At 33.7% G+C, this 18,668-nt stretch overlaps 1 protein-coding gene across 3 annotated transcripts in view; it reads left to right on the plus strand.

Annotated features, from left to right (window-relative positions):
• The window catches only part of DACH1 (dachshund family transcription factor 1), a 419,915-nt gene that overhangs the window by 41,947 nt on the left and 359,300 nt on the right, over positions 1-18,668 (plus strand). The gene's annotated exons all lie outside the window — the stretch shown is intronic.

Raw genomic sequence — 18,668 nt, forward strand, 5'->3', positions numbered from 1 at the left:
ATAAGTTAATCACTTGTCTTTATGAGGCTTTTCATTTCATAGCTCAATAGCTCTCTGAAGTTCCATTGTGATTTTTTAGTATCATTATGTGCATGCATCTAGAAACAGGAGGTTTAGCTAAGAGATGAAATCCTTTTAATTTCCACTTTGAACACAGTGACCCTTTCCTTTGTCTTAGTAAGTAGAATAGCTCTGATTGCTAGATTTTTTTTAATGGAAACAAAAGATTGAATACATTTGTAGTCTTATCTTTACAGCTTGCAAAAGAGAGCATTTTAATGAAAGTGTTGCTCTTGTTTATTATGCATGTGTATGGAATATAAAAAATAATTTTTGAATACTTAATTTTTCTTATTTATGAACATAGTTAATGACACTCAGCTTTACAAAAAATCATGAGTCAGAGCGTGCCACCCCCTTTGTCATGGTGCTGTGTTATTTTTTGGGATATAGTACCTTGAAGATAAGTTTTCTGTAGATTTTTAATAACTATGAAATTTTTTAATAGCTTTATGTTTAATTTTTAATAGCTATATGTTCCAATATATGTAAATAAATGTTTATTTTTATGCATAATACATTATTTTAAATTATGATTTTATTTCTGTTTTATTTTGTAGAACTGTGAAATTATTAATAATAAAAGCAAGAGATGTTTTGTTTTTCTTTAATTCTCTCCATCTTTCCTTTGGTATCACATAAGGCCCTAGTGGACGATTAGCCAGTTATTAGAGGTTGGAGATTTTGAAAAACTATGGCATCTTAAAAACTGTGGTGCCTAAAGTGACAGGTTAATTTTAAATTCAGTTTTGATTGAGCATATGCCACTTTTTACATGCTTTACATAACTAAAATAGAGCTGTCTTTAGAAATCCTTGTATTAAGAAAATTAACTGTAATGAAGGAAAGTTTTCTTCAATAAATGCCTTTCTACGTTCATTGCAACTTTTTGGAAACATGCCGTATGTTAGATATAAAAACATACACAAAAATTATGAGAGCCCAGCATAACAGTCATCTTGTACTTTTCCTTAAGAAATCCATTATGAAGGTTTTAAGAAAATGAACACACCCTTCATTTTACTTTTGCTATTTTACAGATAGTTTAGCTATTAATTTATATAATATTCTGCAAGATACAATTTTGGTCTTTTATGAGTAGCTCTGTTCACTACAAATGCAATGGAGGTCACGTTTCCTTTCTACTCATAGGATTATTTATTTATCATAGGATATTTTAATAAATGATACTAAATGAATCATAAGCACATCTAGAATTAGATTTCAATAAAATTTGATATATGTGTGTATAGTTTATGTGTATGTATATATACATACTTATGTTGGTTTAAGTTTTAAGGGAGAAAAAAAAGTAAACAGTATTTCAATTAATTAACAGCTGCCAAAAGTGAATTATTAAATAATTCTATGGTAAAGAGATTTCACATATTTTAAACACTTTATGATGGTGGGATAGAGAAGCAAAAATGAAAATTGTGTATTATTCTAATTTAAAAAATAGAGCTGTACTTTCATCATCTAAGTGCATAGATCTAAAAACAAAAACAAACTAACATAGGCATTAGGCATTCCTAACTTACAGAATCATACCAAGTAGAAATTAAAGCCTGAATATGGTGAAGAAAACAGTTGCAACCTAACATAGAGAAAAAAATTAAAATTAACAGGCCATTTGATATTTAAAATGTTAGAATAATCAAGCTGAGACAGGATCTCAGGATCATCTACCCAACTTCCCCCAATTTACAGATGAGAGAGCTGAGGCACGTAAGAGGGGCTTTGTAAACCTAAAGGAGAGGAAAACTGTGTCTAATAGTGGAATCATGGATGGAAGTGGACAGAGTAAGTCATTTTTCAATTCTAGTGAAGTAGAAAAAAAATATTAACACTAAATCAGTTAAAGGGAACTAAGCACCACATAAAAGGATTAGTTTCCTGAAACCCATGTTCACAAATTAGAGACGTGGGTAAGCTCTCTGGATTGGGGCCATCACTCCAGATAGTTTGATTAGGGGTCTGGAGGATACATATTCTACTATGTTCATTTATGAACTTTTCCAATTAGTCTTAGCCTTCTCATGCTGTGTCTTCATGAACAAACAGATTCGGGCACTTTGTAATAAAGCTATCTTATCTTATTGGCCTCTGTTTAGGTCTAGAACTTTGGTATTAGATAGGCAAGGTTCATACTTAGGATTTTTTTTTTTCACTTGAGATATGATTTATGGTATGACAAGGTCATAAGAAGAGAAACTTGAAAGACCTTTCTCCTTCCGTTTTGTTCCTTCTTTTGGTTGTTCCATTTTGATATAGTTTCCCTTCTACTCTTGTAGAACAGTTTTTAGAGGATAATTGATAATCCTCTTCTTTCTGTATAGAAATCATACTAGGAAAATGATCTATTATAAAAGAACATTTCTAATGCTTTTTCTACATTACAGTGTGGATTTTTGACTGTGTGTTGCTCTACTTGTGATTATTCCTTGTTAGATTTACATTTCCAAAAATATATATTAATGTTTTAATTTGGCATACACTGAACTCTGTGTTTTTTTTAAACCCATGACTTAATGTGTTAGTCTGAAGCAAAGGCATCAAAACAACATTATGTGAAACTTAAAAGTTAAAACTTCAAAACCTCCAATGCATTCCTTAGCACTTGGAATAGAATTCAAACATTCTACCGTGGTCTAGAAAGCCTTAATCAAAGCTTCAGCTAGACTCTGTGACATCTTTGGGAATTAGAAAATGCAGCTCTCATGAGAAGCTGCATCCTCTTGGTTGCAGGGGGTGCTACTGCTGACTTTGGGTGCAGAAAAGCACACCTCTCCTTGTCTGGATGCTGGAGGGGTGTGTGTATAGTAACCAGGGGCAGGCTTCCTTGAGGCCCCTTGGCAGACCCTGTCAACCTCTCTGACAGTGCTGTAGATCCACTGGACCTCTTAGTATTTCTTTTTCTTCCACAGAAACTTTGCCCCCTCCTATCTTTCTGTGATTAACTTCAGTCCTATTCTTTAGGTGTCAGTTAAATGAAACTGGGCCATATCTGGTCCATTGTAGCTAATGTCACCCACATCTTCTCACTCCAGTACCCTTTATTACATTGTGTTATGTTATGTTTTTTAGCCTTATCAATATCCGAAATTATCTTATATGGTTTCTTAGTCTTGTCTTCTCCTCATTCTCTGGCCTTTTTTGTAAATTCTTTTGAACAGGGACTTTGTTTATTCACCACTGGATACTTAGTGCTGAGAATAGCACCTGGCACTTTGTAAGGAATAAATTAATGTTTCTTAAATAAATGATGAAACGGAGCCTTTACATTCTCTAATTCTTATTCTGCCAGTAGTGGAGAATGTAGTTTGTACATTCCTATTACATTTCTGCTGGTGGAAGGAGACAAGGGTATAGAGAAAGGAATGGCTCCTAATCCTTTCTCACATCCACCAGAAAAGTAGCCTGTGATACCTGTGACCATGAAAAAGACTTTTAGCTAGAGACTGCCAATCTTAGGCCGGGATGATATAAAATAAAAGGAGAGAGAGTCCCATGACACTCTATTAAGTTCCATGCTGGATATTTTCCATGTGGCCCTCCAGATCCACACTGCATCTTTGCCACTTGGCTCTGTCCTCTGGGAGCCAGATTTTTATGGACTGTCTTATTGGCCTCCCTTGCCCTCTGGCTTCTGGATGTGCTCAGTCAATGCAAAGTGCCAGCTGGAGCTCAGGAAGACAGAGGCAGGAGAAAGTGGGGTCAGGGCATTTATTTCCCTTCTTTCCTTCCTGTTGCTTTGGTGAGAGGTGGCTTCATTTCTCCTACAGACCCACACTTGTTGCAGGGAGACCTTTTCCTATAGTTTCAGCTACATGCTTCAGTTGCAATAACTGCTCCATTTCCTTGCCCTTTGAGGCCTTCCACACCTGGCAGCACCAGGGTGCCACACTTTCTCTTACTGGTTTACTTCGGCTCTGCTGATACTTTTGAAAATATTCCCTGCATCACCTAACACTCCTCAGGTAGAACATTTGAGGGGATCATGTACTCTGTTAAGACCCTGATGGATGCAGGTCCCTTCCTAGGAATTTCATGATTAAAAGATGTTTTTAGGAAACTAGAATTAGGACCTAGAGTGAAAATATGCTTTCAAAGCTTAGCATAGATTAAAAAAACACAATCTGGCATCTGGGTCAAAACTAAGCTTCTGTATTGTCCAAACTCCAAAGGAGAATATACTTTCAACAAATATATGTGTTTGCTTTGAATTGTTTTTGCTAATTGGAAGGTAAAAATAATACCTTTGGAAATATTGGCGAATGTTAGTTAGTGTTGATGCCTACCTAACCTGGAGGATGAACTGTGGCAGTGCAGGAGTAGAGACAGAATGACCAAAGAGGAAGCCGTTACCTGGAAGAGGCAAGGAATGGCGGTGGCCGGATAAGGGTCACAGGCCTGGAGATGATAATTCACAACCTGCAGTGACTTCTCACTGCAGCTAAGGTAAATCCAGACTCCTTCTTGGGACATTCAGGCATTGCATGACCTATCCATACTGCCTTCTCCAACCTCCCTATGAAAGCTGCTTCCACAGTAACCTCCTCTCCGATCTTGCATTCACTGACCTCATTCCTCTGTCAATGTCTTTTTTCATTTTTCAAGTCTCCACTCACCTCCGCAGAGTGACCTTCACAGGCCACCTAGCGAAAGCACACCCACACCCCGGTTTCTCTGTATTAGGCCACCCTGTTTATCCTGACTGTAACATGTGTTTATTTTACTTACTTGTTTCTTATCTCCAAACATTCTAGTGTCTTGAGGGCAGGACTCTGTTGGTCTAATTCAAAGCTGCCCGGTGGAAATACAATGGGAGACATAAATATACCTTAAATTTTTTAGTAGCCACCTTAAAAAAATTAAAAGAAATAGGTGAAATTAATTTAATAATATGTTCCATTTCCTCGATATATCCAAAATATTACCATTTTAGTATATAGTCAATATAAACAAATATTAAATGAGATTTTTCACATGCTGTTTTTCATAGGAAATCTTTGAAACGAGATGTGTCATTTATACTTATAACATGTGCCATCTAGACATTTCGAGAAGTCACATTTCAAGTGCTCAGTAGAGCTACATGTGGCTAGGGGTTGCTTCCTTGCCTGGTGCAGGCCTAGTTCCCTGGTGTGTAAGTAGAATCACTTGGCCCGAGAAGAGTGCTTGCCATTTTCTAAGAGAGCAGTAAGTGTTCAATAACTGACTCACCAACTGGCAGGATTACACTGCATTTAGATATCTCTGTGTGTTGGAGCTGTAACAATGGAAAGAGAGCCAGAGTGTTGTACTAGAAACAGCACTCTACATAATTTACAGTCCTGGGATCTGATATACAGTACGTCTATAACTCTGCAACTTGGACAGCTCCACAGATCGGGGCCATGGTTTCTCCTATCTGTAGAGCGAAAGTTGGACTAGCTGAACTTCAGTGTCATTTCTAGTCCTAATATTATATACTTCCTTTCTCCCCGCCTTTACTTTTCTTCACATATGATAATCTTGCCTTTCCCCAAGAAGCACAGTCCAGGAAAAAATGGAATAAAGGGTTCATATGCCACGGATCTTCTAAGAGCCTTTTGCTATTTCCATCACTTATACCAAGGTAATATCATTTCCAAAGACAGCTCTGATTACATTCCTGCTGTTATTACATTATTAACACAGGAATATAGATATATAGATATTTTTATTGAAATAATTTCTTCTTTGATTTGTTTAGCTGTTTTATAAATTTTGTCAATTTTAAGACAATCTTAGTTTTGGTTAATCTGAGCTTATTTTAAGATCTGAAAAAAATGTTAACCTTCTGTCGTGTTAACATAGCCTATATTCAAGGTTATGCGTGTTTAGTATTCAGTATTATACCTGTGAAATTTTACTTTTATCGAGTTTTATTTACTTGGGAAAATGTCAAACCATTTTCCTAAAAAAAGACTTGAAAAATCACTCAAACCAGTGTTCCGAAAGGCAGTTATTATTTTTCTTATCACTTTACTCTTTAATACCTTTTCCAGTTACTTTAAATTCTGATATGCCTAGTTGTCTTTCCTTTTATAAATGGCTATAAGTGCTATTACCGCCTTGTTTGAAAATGTGTTATTTCACAGACTGTCTATATATAAGAAAAAGTGCTTCACCAAGTTAAGAGACAGTGTTATTTTAGGCAATGGTAATAATGAATAACATTGTGCATTGAAGCCTGGCTCTCACTCAGCTACTTCCTTTTTTTTTTTTAAGAGTCACATGAATACTTTTAAACCCACACCTAGAAAACAGTCTGTGGTCGTTTTTACTTGGACAGTCTTGCTCCAAGGAATATTTGGACATTAGCATAAAGGTTGCACATGTTATACAAAGTGTAATTAAAGAAGCTTTGATCCCCAAATGTCAACTAGCTTGCTAAGTGTCATAACAAAGTGTCAAGCATCTGGTATACAGTTAATTTGTAGTCATTAACTCCATATTGTTGATGTGACAGTTTGTTAGCAAAGCAAGCCTGACAGTTGCATTTTGTTCTTGATTGACACCTACAGACCTCCCCACCCGTTTAGTTTACATTCCTGTTGAGGTTTCCTCAGGTTGCATTTTTACTGTTTAATTTCCCCCAACTTATTAGTTGAAGTGCTGGTAAACTTTTAAAAACACATGCTTTGTTAGTACAGAATTTCAAATTCCTCCTCTAAAATGTGCAATAATGCTGGAAATTTAAAAAAATGCTGGATGATCTTTCTTCAGAATCTAAAGATTTCAAGTAATGTGGCAACACATGCATTATCCTGGTGCATAATTGTCACAAATAACGTATTTATTATATGACAATTGCTATGGTAATTAATCTAGTCAGCACTAATTTTTTGTATAGTTCCATTAATATTTCCACTTTTCAAAGGCTCAGAAAACAGATAACTGGATACTTTATCATATTCTTAATTGCATTGATTTAATTCAAAGAGTCTATTACAATCTAATTTCAGTTTTTAATGTTTTTTTTTTCCTTTTTTTTTTTTATTTCAGCATATTATGGGATACAGATGTTTAGGTTACGTGTGTTGCCCTTGGTTCCCCTCCCCCCAAGTCCGTGTTTCAAATATGTCCATCCTTCGGGTAGTGCGCATTGCACTCCTTTTGTATACAAATACCCGTCCCCTCCACCCTCACATGTAACTTGTCTGATGCCAGGTTTTTACCACTGTTATTAATAGCATCCCATTTAAAAATGTTTGGTAAGATACTTCATTCTTTACTCTCAAATATTCTTTCATTATACCAATCTACGGTTATATATGCAGGGTATCTAGTAAATTATGTGAAGAAAGAACCAAATACACATTTATAATATAATACGTAGTAAATGAATTGATGTAAACAACTTATACTTATTTAATACCCGTAGGTCGGGTTGGTTGTTTAGAAGAAAAATGCATAATTTATAAACTTGTACAAAGTTGTGACAACAATCAGAAAGTTTCATTAACTAAAGGTAATTCTTTAAAACTCCTTATTTAGGGAAACTAACATTCTAGACAAACATGATGAAACTATGGATGAAAGGTTTTTAGATTTATATTCAGTCCATCTAGTGTATTTTCTGCTAGAAGATAGGGCCAATTTATTTGTTGAGAGGATCGTAATCCACTTATTTAATCACTTGCATTAATTTTATCCTTTGCTCTCAAATAATTATTACAAGAATACAACACCACCATGGAGAGACTCACTGGCTAAGGGCTTAAAGTCTCAATTCAAGCCTTCATTTTGCCCCCAAATTAGTATCTCACATAGGACAGATATCATCATCTATTTAGGCTTCAAGTTTCTTGATGTATAGAATGAAGTCACTGGACTAGATAATCTCTTATGTTTTTTCTAACTCTAAAAATTATAAATTTGTATATTATTTTACTTTACTATTAGAGAAGGGCCATCCGTCTAAATATTGATATGATGTGCCTCACACAACTTGTGCTTTTAAGTTTTGTCTGTGTTAGCCTGTGTGAATAATCTGGCACATCACGAGTTTGTCAGATGACTAGCATGAGAACTAGTCAAAGGAGATGATGTCATAGGTTTGTTCTTAAACCTGCTCCGTGCTAAGATTGCTTTCCTTTCCCAGTCGTACTGTCTTTGCGTTAAAAGAGGAAGAGTGAATTCTCCCTCAGAATGAAGAAAGGAAACCCTATTAGTGGAAATCAGGGTAGGTACCTGTGGGTGGAGGTGAAAACACGGGTCTAGATGTCAGAGGAGTTGTGGAACTGCAGCTTGAGTCTGAGCTCCTGAGCTGACTCACCTGCATTGATCACTAGCTCGATCACATAAGACCTTGGGCAAGTGACTCAGCATATAGGGACTTTGATTTCTTTATCCTAAATGTAGGATAATATTTACCTTGCAAGATTTTGTGATATTAAATGATTCAATGATTGTGAGTAAAATGTCTGACCCTTGGTAGGAGCTCTATAAACAATAGTTGGGACTACTAACTTAGCAAACTTAGGTTACCTAAAAGTTTAGTAGCTCCTTCTCTGTGAAAGAAAAATGATAAAACTCGTTACTTAGAACTGGCATGCATGTGATGACTGAGTGCAGTGTCTAGAACATGGTACATAGCAGGCACTCAATGTTTTCAAATGTACGAAGTCCATTATATTTGTTTGAAAATTTTGAACATGTTTAGTATTAAGATACTAAATGACTAAACAAGATTTTAGTAGAAGCCCTATGTAAAACCTATAGGAAGAAGTTCGGCTTAGGTAGTGATGGTGTGTAAGAATAGGGATGAATTTTCACGTTTTGCAAAGAGTTGGGCCTGGGACAGATCCTGCAATTTGAGGCTGCCTGACTCTGTTGTTATTTACCACTTAACTTATGTGGAATTATGATTTAAACATCAATGGCAGTTTTAACAATGTAGACCCTTGTAATATAATTTGGTCATGAGGGTGGGATTAAGTATTTTCCAGGTGTTTATGTTTTTAGTGGCAAACAACTGTAGCCTCTTCTCGTTAAGAGAAATCCCAAGTTAAGTAGTAGCATACACATGATTGGTTAATATATAATAATACATAAAATGCACATTGACAGGATATGTATAAATGCTGGAATCAATTGGAAATCAACTACAGGGAACTGCTGCTTAATTTATTTTAATATATGTTTATGATGGTACTATTTTGATGACCCCTAACCACCATTGACCTGTCCTCTATTACTAATTATAATACATAATTTTGAAAAGAAGGTAATGACTTTAATCTGAACTTACCAATATAAGGAGAATACACTTCTTTTAAGAGTAGAAGTTGATTAAATATAATTACAATTGTAGGGAATTTGCAAAATTATTCTCTAGCTTTAGGATTTTTAGCTGAGACAACAAATAGATATGAAAATGTAACATATTAGAGTGTATTATGCTGATTATTCTGTAAGAGAGACAAGTGGAGATCAAGGATCATGGACAGTTCAATTTATATCCTTGAGAGTAGTAATACTGATATTTTAAATTAAAGTGCATATAAAATTAGAGCTTTATGCCTATATTTAAATATATATTCCTTGAGTTCAATCCACTGAAAAATTTATCAGTAAATCATAAATCCTGAGTAAAAATAAAATTTATGTGGAAGAACACTATGATCATTGAAATTAGTAGTGGGATCACAATTTTAAAGAGCTGTGGGCCACCTTAATTTGTAAGTCAGGTGTTGAAAGATTTCAAATACATGAGAGGAAAAACATGGGTGACTTCCTAGGGAATGAGGCAAGATAGAAGGAAAAGCTCTTGAGTTCATTCTGCTTTACCTTATAAATGCTTGAGATCCAAAAGAATCAGTTTTTTAAAATATTTTAATAGCTCATATAGCAGCTTCCGGTTTCCAGATGTATTCTTTTTTTTATTTCAAAATTTTATGAGGGAAGAAATGTTTAGGTTACATACATTGTCTTTGTCCAAATATATTCTTAACAAATATTTACTTATGTGATCTTCACATGTAGATATTATTAACCCAAGTTTACAGAAGTAGAAACTGAGCTTTGGGGGTTTTGCCAAAGGACGTTTCAATTACCTTCATGTTACATGCTCTCTGCAGCAAGATGGCAGGTGAACTAGCGAAGGCCTCAAATGAGGGGCTATTCCCGGCTTGATAAACCCAAAGCCTAAGTAAGTATACTCAGTAATTTTTCCAAGAGTTTCTCTATTGTTTCTTGGTGTTAAGTTAAATACTCCCAAAGGTGTCAGAGATTAAATAATTAAATGATAAACTAGTAGTGAACTAGTGGTTGGTTTGTAGAGGCAAGCTCTCTGAGAGAGCTTTATTTTTTGTTAGTTCATAAATTGTGATGGAAAAATCACATGGGCCATATCTAGTATTCGGAAATTGTACTAATCTCAGAAATATTTTATTCATAGAACCTTGTTTTTTTATACTTAATCTGTAGTATGTAATAGAAATATGAGCTTTTCCTTTTATAAAATTCTTTGGTATAATATTAATTAAGCATTTTATAATTTCCAATAAATATTTTTTGATTATTTTAATGTTTCACTTGATAATAATCTACTTAGGTTTTGTTGGAGGCTGTAGCACCAGTCTTAAAGAGAACATTTTATGTTTATGTACGTAATTCAAGAATATCAAAGAAACACGTAATCTAAGTTTTGATATATTTTACTAGGACAAAATTAATAAATTTAGTAAGAAACTTCTTTGCTTGCCAAATAAAATCAGATGGCTTAGATGAGGATACAATTGGTGAGTTAGTATGGAAGGAAGGTAAACTATTTCTATTTCCTTTAAACCAATATTTCTAAAATATTCACAGAATATTATTGAAAAAATGTTCTGGTTCAGTAGAATGAACCATACTGATTTCCCTGTTGAGCTGGGACATTGGTAATCTATACTAATGAGTACAAGAGCCATTGCAGATTACAGTATTTTGGGAATTAGCAACTAAGCAAAACACACAAATTAAAGAATCAAGGGCATCATAAAATGTACTGCATCATAAAACCTACTTGTTCATTTATTTTGACAAGTGTAGTTTAATTTAAATTATTTATGGTACTGTGTACTTCACAAGTAACTGTAACGTAGTACATTTTGTTAAAAATAATGAAGTCGAAGCTATATGAGCTTTTAGATATCATTGTGCTAAAAGATTGAGCAATCAAGTCATTTTTTTTCCCTACCACTTCTACAGACATTTCTGGAGACAAATTCATAGTATTTTCTTTTCCTATTCAGAATTTAAAAAGTCACCTGAGTCCACTGTGTATCTTGGCAATTTTATGACTTATACCTTAATTAGTGAATTCTTTAGGAATGAAGTTCTTTCATAAAATAATTCATTTAAAATAAACAAAATCCCCCACGAATCCAGTGATTTGTTGTAGCTGTTCACTATTCCACAAAATTGCATTATTCTTATTAACGTTTACATATTGTAGTTGTGTATAATAAAAATATCTCCTTAAATGGACTCTCTTTTTTTTGTAAAGTGTAGTGTAATAGGACATTGCTTTGGGCCTTAGATAAACCTGAATTCAAATCCTGGCCTCCTTCGTACTTATTTAACCTTTCACTCAGCTGTAAATGGATTAATTCTTTCTAAATGATAACTTGTTTTGAATCTTAGATAACATAACCAAAGTATCTAGTACAGTGACTGGTATTTAATCATCCCCCACTGAGTGGTAGTTGTCATTATATTAACTATTGTTAACCTCTGGAAATTTGTGAAATCGGCAAAGTTGGTCTTCAAATCAGCTTTCTACACCTTTGTGTCTTGTTTTCTTTAAGGGTGGTGATTCAGCTCTCTCTCTGCATCCTAAACACACACACACACACACACACACACACACACACACACACGTGTTTTCTACCACAGCCTCCCAGAATACTAGGAAAGTATCTAATCCTCACCACTCTTTTCTCAGTCTCTTTCCCCTAAGGAGTCTGAGCATGAGGTGATTTACCACTCAGAAAGTAGATGTTTAAATTTTTCTTTCTTTAGCTTTTTTTTTAAAGCTGAGACTTTTATATTAGTTAATTTTTAATTTAATATCACCTTATACTTTATGTCCTTTCTGTTATCGATATATCTCTATATGCCTATGCCTCATTAGTTTTGGTAATGAAGAATTATATTATTTGAGCACATATATTTTATAATGATGTTATTACTAAATAAGATGATGTCCCCTGTAGAAGGCAATGAGTTCTTGTTTGGAAGGAATAGGAAATTGATGTTACTGTATCTTTAGCAGTAATGACATTCATTTTTTTCTTATCTTATGTTCTTTATATGTTAGGTAGGCCTTTTTCTGTTTTATTTATTGATTAGTTACTTGAAGTTACTATTTTCAATGTAACTTCAAAAGTGCCTGTCTCAAACAATAATAATATTTTTCAGGATAAGAATTTTTTTTCTTTTCACATATTTATTTTCTGTTGAAGTATGTTATGAATACCTCATGAGTTAAAAGATGTGAAGTTATTACTAAGAACATAAATGACAAAAATTTATAAAAATGTTAACAATCATCCATTTTATTCCTCCCTTATGAAAACACTTAAAGCATATAACTGGTCTATGCTTTAGAGAATCCTTCAGAATTACAAATATGTCAAGAAATCTAATTTGTATGCATCGGCTTCCATTCCTGTGTTTGTGTTGGCTTTAAGCAGCAGCACAGCTTTTAATTGTGAGGTTTTAAGTTCTGCAATTAAAATTTACCCTTTTTACTAAGAGGGTTGAGTGATAGTTTTTGATTTACTTTAGACAGTTTAGACAAATTATATTTAAAAGAGCATAAAGATGCACAGAGCATTTCCTGATTCAGAGAAGGTCAAAATGTCTTAGTCGCATTTTTTGAAAGTTTTACCTTGAATAACTAATGATTCTTCCTACTGTATTGACTAAACCTCGCTAAAGACATACAAGCAGGATGTCAAACTGCTTTCAAACACCAACTCCTTTGAAATCAATGACCAAATGACCTTGAACAGAATAGGGAACATGATATTTTATATCTCATGATGTTATATTAAAATCACCTCTATGAAGGATACAGAAATAGATTACATTAGTGCCTCCAAAGATGCTTACATTTCTCTTTTGATTACTTTTGTGTTTATAAAAATAATGAAAATTCTTTGCAAACTACTAGCAAATTTGTTTAGAGCTTTGACCCATAGCAAAAGTGTAGTAGAAATACTGCAGACAGATGTTTAATTTGATCGAGGGAGACCATAAAATGGATAATTCTGGTCAATGATGAAAGTTGAGGTCACAGAAACAGGTTTGTGGAATAACAACAACAAAAAATCTCTTGGAGACATTTGAGAAGAAGCATATTGAAGAGGGATTACAAATATGAAATAGAATTTAAATTAATTCCTGAAAAACCGGGAGGAGGTATTTGTGTAAGCCAGAGAGAAAAGCATTTCCAAGACAAAGAAATATAAAAGAAAGCAATTTGAGATCTGCTTGGCATAGGTTGATATGGAGGATGCATTGGCCCAGGGTGGGAGGTTTGTCAGGGTTACCGTAACGGTCAGATCATGAAGAGTCTTGTGGCATAAGGATATTAAGCAAGGGGGATGTATGATTCAAGTTGTGGCTTTAGACTAAGTAAATTATTCTGGCAACATCGTTTGATAAGGTTGATATAAACGTCAAGAAAAGCATTCAGGAGACAACTGTAGTCATCAAGGTTGGAAATTATGAAGGCCTTTTAGGCTTAATTTACCCAGGCAGTGTCAGTTGGACATAGAAAATATGATAAATCCAAGACATATTTGGGATTTTGAATTGAGAGATATTGGTAAATTATTTCAGTGAGAGTAAACATTGAGTTTAATTTTTTAATGGATTAATTTTTAAAAAATATTTTTATTTTACTTGTCAATTTTTAGGAAAATAATTACCAAATGTTGATATTAACACTGATGTGATATGGTGACCAAAAATACATGATTAGATTCATATTTCCAGAAATATTTATCCAAAAAAAGGCATACTAGCTTAAAATAAAAACTTAAATTATGTTTTGGCTTTAAGATGGAATAAAAATTTACTTTGACCAATCTTAAACCACACACTTCTGTTTTCTCTGTGAGTTTGTAAAGATTTATGGAGTTGCCCGATTGTTAATGGCAAATACCAGCTGCTATTTTTACATATTCAGGGATTTTTTTTTTTGTTTTTTGCAATCTGTGATAAATACTGGCAGAACGTTATAAAATGACAGGAACGCGGGAAGTGTGAATGAACTGGCAAACACGAGATTCCACTATTTATTTTAATCTCACTGAAGCTACAGTTTTGAACTATAAATATATTTGCAAATAATTTTATTGGCATGTTTTTATGTTATCATTTTTGGATATAAACCTACCATTTTAATATACAATTGTTAATTTTGCATAAATATTAGTTGGGCTGTTATAAGGATACTGATTTAATTTGCTCATGCTGTTCTGCAAAAGCAAGGACTGTCTTGGGCAAAACTGCAAAGTGCCAGAAGTTCCTCTTGGGTTTTTCTTCTACTCATTCCTGGAACCCACCCGTGCCATGGAGTTGGCATGCCGTCTCTGTCTCCATCCATTTCCTGTGTGTCCTGAAAGCCCATGAGGGTGTTCCCACCACATTTCCTGTATTACAACCCATCTCCACTTTATGATTTTTAGATTCATAGTCAGTTGATGAAAGAAATTAACTAGTTATGGTATGGTAATGGAAAGGTCACGACATTTTGAAAGGACTCCATCACTTTGGATCTAATTCAAATAAGTCACTATCCCCATGGAGATTTTTGACTGGGTAGAAGATGGCAATACCATAATTTGGTAAAAGGAATATTCCAGTGTTGTTAGCCCAAGAGTAGATTAATAATAGTATTGTGAGATGATGGTGAGCTTTGAGAAATATGATCAGGAAATTCTTTATAGTATGTAACACTGCTTAGATTTAAATACTTTGATTTTGATTAGAATGACATTAATAAGTGCTGATAGATAACAGGTACTTAATGCCTAAGTTTTTGTATTTAAGTCTTTGTGCTTAGGTTAATTACCAGTGGCAGACTGCCTACAAGGCAAAAATATTAAAAAATAGAGTAAAAATTTTCCTAGTTAAAATAATGAGAAAAATGAAATTGTCAGACTATGTTCTCTCACACTGTAGGTGAATTTTATGACAAGTAAGTTCTGTTATCCCAGGGTGTGACATTAATGCCACATATCAAAAGGAAACTCTATAATTTAGTGCTGTGATTGTAGAATGTCTCATGAAAACTACTTAAGTCTCAGCAAAATACTCTTGATCTGTATGCCTAAACACCTGGTCAATTTTAAACAATTGAGTGACATTTCTTGGAAGAGCCTCAAAATTCTAATAAGTGATAGATTTAAAAACTATTATCTCTTTACAAATTCTCTTTGACTATCCTTTGATGAAAAATGTCACAAAGAAAAGAAAAATTATGAAGAATTCAAATGGATATTGTCACATTTCTTTTCCCAAGCAAATATAAAAATCGTGTGCTTTATATCACTCTTAAAAGAAAGACCTACTAAAAATTATGAAAATGTTTGTCTAATTAAAAGCCAAGCATTTTCAGAGGACTCTAACAGTAAACCGGGGTATTCAGTACATTTCAATTCTGTATTTCTGACATTTACAAGGACGACAGACAAAGCAAAAATAAAATATTATGTGTTTTCCTCAAAAAACAAACCACAGCTGGTGGGTTTAATTTTATTCCTACCAGCCGTGACAGCAGCCTTTTTAAATATTGAAAGTGTGAATTAAAGCTTCTGCAAAACAGTTGCCATATAAATTTCCTTAACCACTATTAATTATATATGAAGTATCAGAAAATTGTCCTGGCTTAGTTGGGGTGGTTTTTTGTATGATGGAGATAGTAAATGTTGAATATTCTGAGGCTACCAAAACCTTGCAGAGAGTATAGTTGAGTGTATCCATCAGCTTGTTCTTGAAACCATCAAAGAAAGTATTAATAGCCTTCAAGATTTCCTCCTTGTTTCCTAGTCTCATGGTACTTTGATGATAATTGTATACAAATTCAAATTGAACCCTTATTGACTCTCTACAATAGAGCTACCTGATAGAACTTTCTCTGATACTAGAAATATTCTGTGTCTGCACTGTTTGGTTCAGTAGTCACTGGCCACATATGGCTATTGAGCACTTGAAATGTGGCAAGTATAACTGAGGAACAGAATTTTTAAATTTACTTAATTTTAATTTAAATAGACACATGTAGTTATTGGCTACTGCATTGCATAGTGAAGCTCCATAACATGGAAGGTACATTACTGTGTTCCAGGGAAGACAAAACAAACAAGCCAACATCAAAGACTCTCCATGTGGTAGGGGAGACAAGATATAAATATGTATCTAAATAATTAAGTATAATTGAGAATGCTGCAGATAATTAGGCGTACCAAAAAATCTAAAACAAAATATTGGAGCAAAATGTGGGGAAGGATCAATTCTAGTTTGCTATGGAAGATAAAGTTTTATGGAAATAGAAATTTAGACAAGCTTTGGGTAGTACCTTGATAGATTAGAGCTAATGGCATTCCAGATGGAGGGAACTTTGCGCGCAAAGGCAGAGCTTTGGAAAGTAGAGGCCATGACATACAGTTAGTGAGTGGTACGATTTAGAGAGCGGGTGGAGAAAGAGGATCCTGAGTCTTGGTGAGGGCCTTAAACAGGATAGGCAAAAAAGTATTATTTAGTCGACATAAAAGAATCAATCACTAGGATACAGGGAGGCCAAATAGGAGGTTATAAAATAGCCCAGGAGAGAGATTTGAGGCCAGAATCAGACTGGTGGCAGTAGTGAGAAGGAGGAAGGTGGTAGGCAGAAGTGTCTTGGGTGTATTCTCCCACGGCTGCTATCTGACATAGTAGCATATATTTAAAAAGAGAATATAAAAGCCAATCTATTTCTCCTGCATATCTATAAACTTCTCAGCTTAGTACTTAATTATATTTCGTAATGATTTATTATTAAGTACCTAGTCCTACGCCAACACAGGTAAAAGTTCTAAAATGTTTAAGAATCTAGCAGGATCTAACATATTAAGTCTGATTTTGAAGAGAGGGTGTTCAGATATGAACTGTGCTTTTCACTGCTAGATTATATTGATAATGAACGGATGGGAAGAATAAAAAGGAAACGCAAACTTACTGTTTTTTGTGAGCTGATTTAAGCTTGATTCAGTCTCTGTAAATGGTAGGAAAACTTAAAGCTTTTTCCAGGAAATGAATGTCTAGTAGGTTCATGATTTTTTTTTTTATGAATTACTTTTGAATGAAAAATTTAGGAAAAGTTTAAGTAGACAATTCAAAATGTAAGAGTAAGTTGTATATGTAAGGAATATTTATTCATATGCATGGTTTTCACAATTTTTAAACTTAGAAAAATTTGCATATTTACAATCATGGGCAAATGCCTGAACTTGGCGCGCTACAAATAGATTGGCATATAGAATGTACTTCAGTTTAAAATTTGTAAATATAAATAAAATATGTTCAAATAAAGAAGTAAAAATTCCAATTCTTTATTAATTATCCTACTTAAAATAAACAAAACGAAAACTATATATAAACACTTGGAGAATTTTATCAAACTGTTGGGGTATTTGTTAAGAACCTAGTTGTGTAATGAAATTGCTAAACAGGATGTTAAAGCACTACCAGGAATCTTACGCATCTTCAGCATATCAGAAATTGTATATATGTTTCGCTGAAAGTTTCAGCTTGTTCAAAAATGCTTTTAGACATTGAACTGGTATTTTATTCCCATAAATACTTTTCACTGGTGTGCCTCTTTTTCAGGGAGGTTTCAAAGTAGGACGTAAGAACTTAACCTTAAATGTGTTCATATACTTTGAAATTATACCCATAAGTTATTATCATAAACATTTTGCATATAATTAGAAAAGTTTATTTTTCGTATACCTTGGGTAACTGTTGGAGGTAGGGGTTTGTTTTTGCCAGTTGTTTGCTTAAACCTACACAATTAAAACTACTTCTCTGAATAAGTTCTAAATTTTTGCTTTGCATATTCCTTGGCTTGTAAATGTGTGTGTGAGTTTTTAATATAATGAAACTGCTAGCATATCTATAATGATTGTAGCAGTTTTACATTTTGAGTGTGTTTGTCTCAAACTCCAAAAACAATGATATATTTTCTATTCCAAATTAATCTTTGTTTTCATTATTCACAAAGGACTGCTACTCTTTTGGTTGTTAGATCTTCTTTGTTCTGACTTAAACATATCCTCTCACAAAAACTTTATATATTCATTAGTTTGCATTAATGTAAACGATAAAATCTTTTTCTTTCTTTTCTCTGGATTGGAGATTTGTACATATGTGTTGCATTTTCTGGTTGCTCTCTGTTTTTGCTAGCTTTCATCTTAAAGCCGAAAATTTTCCTAACTCTTTGTCTTTCTTTCAGTAATTTAATTTTACCAGAACAGATTAAATATGCCTTATTTATATTAGCATATAAATTAATAATGATTCAAACAATTATTTAACATATC

This window comes from Propithecus coquereli, unplaced genomic scaffold (assembly GCF_000956105.1).
Source record: "Propithecus coquereli isolate 6110/MARCELLA unplaced genomic scaffold, Pcoq_1.0 Scaffold176, whole genome shotgun sequence".
Taxonomy (NCBI): Eukaryota; Metazoa; Chordata; class Mammalia; order Primates; family Indriidae; genus Propithecus; species Propithecus coquereli.